A 6,000-nucleotide genomic window follows, 5' to 3' on the forward strand; every position below is an offset into this window, starting at 1 on the left:
GCTTGGGGGGGGGGGTCACATAACTCCAGTGCTTCTTTTCTGGGGGTATCCCTAAATATTTTGTGAATCTAAGTTTGGCCTCATTGAGGGGCAGTATTTCAATATGAGTAGGAAAATGAGAGTGCCCCTAAACATTTAATAGAAAAAAGCACTGCATAACTCCATACCCTCTAACATTTGTCCAATGAAAATCAGGACAGCCTATGCTCATTGACACTGGTTCTTCTTCTTCTTCTTCTTCTTCTTCTTCTTCTTCTTATTATTATTATTATTATTATTTTATTAAATTTATATACCACCCTTCCTCTTAAGAACACAGGGGTGTTGAATGTTTGACTAGGACCTGGGGGACCAGGATTCAAATTCCCACTCGCTGGCTGACCTGGGGCCAGTCGCTGTCATTCTGCCTAACCGACTTCACAGGGTTGCTGCGAGCATAAAATGGAGCAGGGAGAACCATGTATGGGGTCTTGATTTCCTTGGCATATTGTAAATAAATCAGTTTCTAACAGGGGCCTTTCCCAGCCGTACCTGGAGCTGCTGGCGATTTAAGTTGCGTCTTTTTGCGGGCAATGCAGGTATTCTGCCATGGAGCTAAGATCTCACAAACACAGACCACGAAAATGCCTCCCCCTGACTTTCCCCTTTGAGAGTGAAGCAGTAGGCAGGCTTTATCCCACATCTTGACTGAGTTATTGTGGGGTTCCACCAAGTGATAGATGCCACAGATGTGGCTCATAGGCCAGAGGTTGGCTAGCGCTGTTCTGAACAGCCGCAATCTTCTTCCCCCCCCCAAAGGTATAAAAAATATCTTAGCAGCTGTCCTTTGATTCGAAACTGCCCTCTGACACTGCTTGGAGATCAATCCAGGCTCTGACAATACACAGAAAGAACCAGGTCCTTTGACCTTATCTGTGAGCCTTCCCACAGAAGCCCCTCGCAAAAGTAAAAAAAAGAGGCACTCACCCAGAATCTGAGGATGGGCTTCTCGTGGAATTGCTGCTGTCCTTCCTCCAGCAAATATGTCCCGGGAAACCAGACAAGTCCTCAGACCCAGCCAAGGGTATCAGGGTATGCCAGCCTCAGTGGCCAGCGAAAGCCAAGGCAGATCAGCCCACGGGGGGAAGCTGAGCATCCAGAACAATGAGCCCCTGTGTAGACGTTGGGCATAGAGAGGGAGCAGCAGTGGCGAGATGTCAGGATGAAGTGATGTACACAGATGTGCCAGACGTGGAGATCGGGCTTAAGTATTGATGGAGATGGGGGCAGGGAGGACCAAAGGGTGGGGAGCAAAACACCCAGGAAAGGAATGACTTGCGGAAGTAAACAGAAGACTAGGATTGGGTTGCTTTATTGAGCAGGGGTCCTGTAACTGAGCTAGGGGTGTTCTCAGCAGGTGGCCCAGGGGGCCTGAGCCCCAGGTCTTTTGCATCAGGTCCCTGATCTCCTGCCCCTTTCTTTCCCAAGGGCCACACCTCGGTGGCAGAGCATCTGTCTTGCATGCAGAAGTTCCAGTGTTCAATCCCCAGCAACTCCAGCTACGGGTGGGAATATCTCCTGCCTGGAGCGCTAGAGTCGCTGCCAGTTAGTGTAGGTGGCACCAAATGGACGGAGCAATGTGCAAGACATCTTCCCATTTTGCCTTTTTTATTTTTTTAAAAAAAGAAATAGTCTTTTGCTTACTGGATATACTGTGGAGCACAGGGCTGGTGAGATCCAAGGCCTCTGACACCTTAATTTGCCCAGAGGCATCCAAGCATGTAAATAGGCACATGCCCATTTGCACCGTGAAACTGTGCCTAACTATGCCCCTGGGTAAAAATCAAAATACAGCAGCCAACATGGAGCGATGCATAGCAGAGCTCTGGCTTGGATGTGGGAAAGCTGAACTCAGATATCCATTTGGGGTCTGTCTTAGAAGACATGTCTCCATGGTAATCCCATGCAGGGGTCTGCATAACATAAATGCTTGGGGGGGGGGGCTGGTCATACAGGCTGAACTGACAAAACCAGCACTATTTTCCTGGCAGGGTTTCGGTTTTGCAGGTACAGCTCAAGGTTTCGATCCTCCTGTCCCGTTTGGGGTGTCATTCAGCCTTCAGCTGCATATGGAGGCATTTCCACACGACACTTTCTCTAGTGGAGATGCAGGACCTGCTGCCCTCCAGATATTTTTGGACATCCCAACTTTCATCAGCTCCAGGCAGCATGGCCCAAGCGGTAGCTCGGTGGTAGAGCATCGGCTTTGATTGATTTGATTGCTTGATTATATTTCTATGTTGCTTTTCATGCACATGCATTGCAAAGCGGCTTACGAACAGTAAACAGCAACAGCATAATAGAACTTCACATATACAACATAAATCGTGTAGAATAACAATTCCTCAGTAAAACAATTATAAATCATCAGTAAAACAATTGCAGTCTATAAAGCACTAGTAACAAAACGACAGGGGGAAATAAGCTAAACAGCACCATTACCACAAAAGTCATACACAGGATTCAAAACGTACTACAGCATTCGTAATCCGTAAAACAATATTAACAACATTAACAGAATAGCAGTCAAAAAAGTAAACTAAGCGCAATGGAATTCGTGCACACACTCTCTCTTGATGCATGCTGAAGGGTCTCGGGTCCTGGGCTGGGAACCACTGACAGAAACCTTTGAAAGCTGCTGCCCTGACAAAACTACAGCTCCCTGTGAAGAGGGTTTGGGTGTTAAACCAATCCCTCCTCACGAGGAACTGAGAACTGTAGCCCTGTCATGGCTGCAGAGGAAAAGAGCTGCGTAAAAATTGTATGCCCCTAATTTATTTATGCATATGTAAATTTGGAAAGGATTTCTGCAATTTACATAGAAAAGACTTCTCACCATCGTGGGGGAAGGGGGCCTCCTGTGCTGTGTCTGGGCAGCTTAAAGACTTTTAGGCAAGTTTTTAAAAGTTTGGTGTTTTATTGCTTTTAATATTCTGTTGGAAGCTGCCTAGAGTGGCTGGGGAGGCCCGGCCAAATGGGTGGGGTATAAATAATAATAATAATAATAATAATAATAATAATAATAATAATAATAATAATAATGTTTTCAATCATTAAGCCAGACTTGGACCAGACAGAGGATTGTCCTCTGTAAACTAGGGCACACCTGGTCATTGCTACTTAACGGGATGGGGAGTAGAATAGTCCTGAACAGGACCCCAAACTGTATTAGGGAAAGGGAAGATTCTTGCATTGCAAGGGGTTAGACTAGATGGCCCTCGGGTTCCCTTCCAACTCTGCAATTCTAGGATTCCACCCCAGCGCATTCTTTGAACCGAGATTTTTCTAATCTTCCTGCGCTCCCTTTTCATAAGGCTGCACTCAGCTGCCGAACAGGCACTTGGGAACTGTAGTCCGTTCGATCCACGATCTGCCTGACGAGTAAATGAGAGGTAGAGAGAACTTCAATTCCCGTCAGGCAATTCCCCATGACGCATCCACCCCTTGGCCATTCTGATTGGGGAAAAATGTGAAGAAACCCCTCCCTTCGCCTTGTTAGTCTTTGGCTCCCGCTCATTGGACGAGAGGCTTGTATATGGAGAATGTATAGCAAATCGCGTGCTTCACCGTGTCTTAATGGGCGGGATCGAATGGGAAAAAGGGAGGTGGGAGGGGAGTTGCCCAAGTTGTTGCTTAGTATTATTTCCCCCCTAGGATCTTAGAATTGTAGAGGAGGAAGGGGTCCTCAGGGTCATCTAGTCCAACTCCCTGCAATGCAGGAGTCTCAACTAGATCATGCATGACAGATTGCCAACCTCTGTATCCCCCAGGAGAGCAATATTCATTTTATTCCATTTATATGCCACCTTTTTCTTCCAAGGAGCTCCAGGAGACATTCATGGTTCTCCTCTCAATTTCATCCTCACAACAACCCTGTGAGGTAGGCTCGGGCTAAGAGATTATGACTGGCCCAAGTTCACCCAGTCAGCTACATGGTGAGGTGGGGATTCGAACCCTGGTCTCCCAGGTCCTAGTCCGGCACTCTTAACTATTAACAGCACTTCACTGGCATTACTTGAATTGGGTTCAAACGACCAATACAATGTACTGGGTCTATCTAAAAAGTAATGTGGAAGCAAGCTAGTTCAGCACCAGAACTCGCATTAGTATGAATATAATGGAAGAAAAAAAAGGGGACTACAAGGGGTGTTGGACAGAGTGGGAAAAAAATGTGGCCCACCAGGTGTTATTGAACTACGAAATGGAAGCTAACTTGAGGGATAGTGCCTCAAACAGCATTATGCCTCAAGAAACTGCAGGATCAGTAGCTAACGTGTGTGCAGCTTCGGAAACTTGCAATGGAAGCAATAACAACTTTGCCCCCCCCCCCAGCTCTTTTGTGTCCAGATTCCACTTTTCGAAATACGGCAACCCTAGAATAATAGGAATTGCCAGGGAACATAGAGACCAGGCAGGAGCGCCCCATGGTGCCTGTCCAGTTAACTCGCCCCTCTTTTTTTAAAAAAAAATGTTATAAGTTGTTTGGGTGTGAGGGTTGGTGGGCTTTTTGGTTGGGTGATCTGCATTTTTTTTTTGCCTGTGTTGTTTTTTATGTGTGTGTAGATGTTCTGCCTTGGGTGTTTTTTTGGGAGGATTCTGAGCATTGCCAGTTTTTCTTCTGTGAAATGGTTATTCTGTGGTGCGCCAAACACAACTCCTTAGATTTCTAGATTTGTCCCCAGGCTCAGAAATGTTGGGGACACCTTGGTTGGACTCAGTTCTGGACTACAATAACTAGGGAGGCCTGGGTTCAAATCCCCTATCTGCCACCAAGCTTGCTGGGTGACCTCAGGCCAGTCACTCCCTCTCTCTGTGCCTAACCTTCACAGGGTTGTGGCGAGGATAACTAGGGAAGATCAAAATATGCTGCCTCAAGATCCTTGGAGGAAAGGTGGCATTAAAAAATATATAATAAGTTAATAAATACACACACCAGTTAAGCTGCGTGCACACCGTACAATTAAAACACATGTCTTCCCCCAAAGAAACCTCGGAACTGAAGCCCTTTGAGGGGATAAACTCAAATTTGACAGTGGAATTTGCTGCCAAGGAATGTGGTGGAGTCTCCTTCTTTGGAGGTCTTTAAGCAGAGGCTTGACAGTCATCTGTCAGGAATGCTTTGATGGTTTTTCCTGCTTGGCAGGGGGTTGGACTGGATGGCCCTTGTGGTCTCTTCCAACTCTATGATTCTATGATTCTACAGTTCCCAGGATTCTTTGGGGGAAAGACATGTGCTTTAAATGCATGGTGTGAACACCACCCAAGTTTGGATGTAGTCATTCGCCCCAGAGACAATTCCATAGGATTGTATCAAACTAAGTTCTACTCAAATGTAGACCGATTGGAACTGATGGACATAAGCTACTAATGTGCATGAAGCTCAATGGGTCTGCCGTGAGTAGCACTGGATACCACCCAGAGATGGAAAGAAGATAAAGTCCATACCAAAAAGAATGTCAAATCAAGTTGATGGATTATGCCGAATTGGCTAAAATGACTGGAAGAATCAGAAATCAGGAAGACCACAATTTTAATAAGGAATGGGAAAAATTTATAACTCATCTTAAGGACCATTGTAAACAGTTAAAACCATTAGTAGAATTGGAATATCACTTGTAGTTTAATGGCGAATTTTTGGATACAATGGAGAGATAAAAGATTTGGATTATTATAAAAGATGCAGGAGGAAATGATTAACAATAGGACCCACAAAGGGAAGTCCAAGAGATTCATTGGAATCTTGTTTTTAACGTTGTATGTTGAATGTTGTATGTTGAATGACTGTAAAGTTTTAATCTGGAAAACCAATTTTTATTTTTATTTTTTAAAAAGTTGGATAGCACCATAGCAAATACTGTATATGTATTTCAAGGCCTCGTGCTGGATCTCTCAACTCATCTGCTGCCTGTTAGCAAAGAGAAATATTAAAAATGAAACAGACACCTGAGGGATGTGCCTGGT

General features: G+C 45.2%; 1 protein-coding gene across 4 annotated transcripts in view; it reads right to left on the reverse strand.

The window, feature by feature from the left end:
- MAG (myelin associated glycoprotein) overlaps positions 1-1,217 on the reverse strand; it is a 68,248-nt gene extending 67,031 nt beyond the window's left edge. For 3 of the 4 annotated variants that reach the window (XM_035120363.3, XM_035120360.3, XM_088672518.1), the window contains exon 1: positions 967-1,217. The gene's annotated coding sequence lies outside the window, so the exon portion shown is untranslated. The remainder of the gene's footprint in view (positions 1-966) is intronic. The other variant, XM_035120362.3, reaches the window with a different exon arrangement.
- Positions 1,218-6,000: the final 4,783 nt, after the last annotated feature.

Source organism: Zootoca vivipara, chromosome 6, assembly GCF_965207765.1.
Source record: "Zootoca vivipara chromosome 6, rZooViv2.hap1.1, whole genome shotgun sequence".
In the NCBI taxonomy this organism is placed as follows: Eukaryota; Metazoa; Chordata; class Lepidosauria; order Squamata; family Lacertidae; genus Zootoca; species Zootoca vivipara.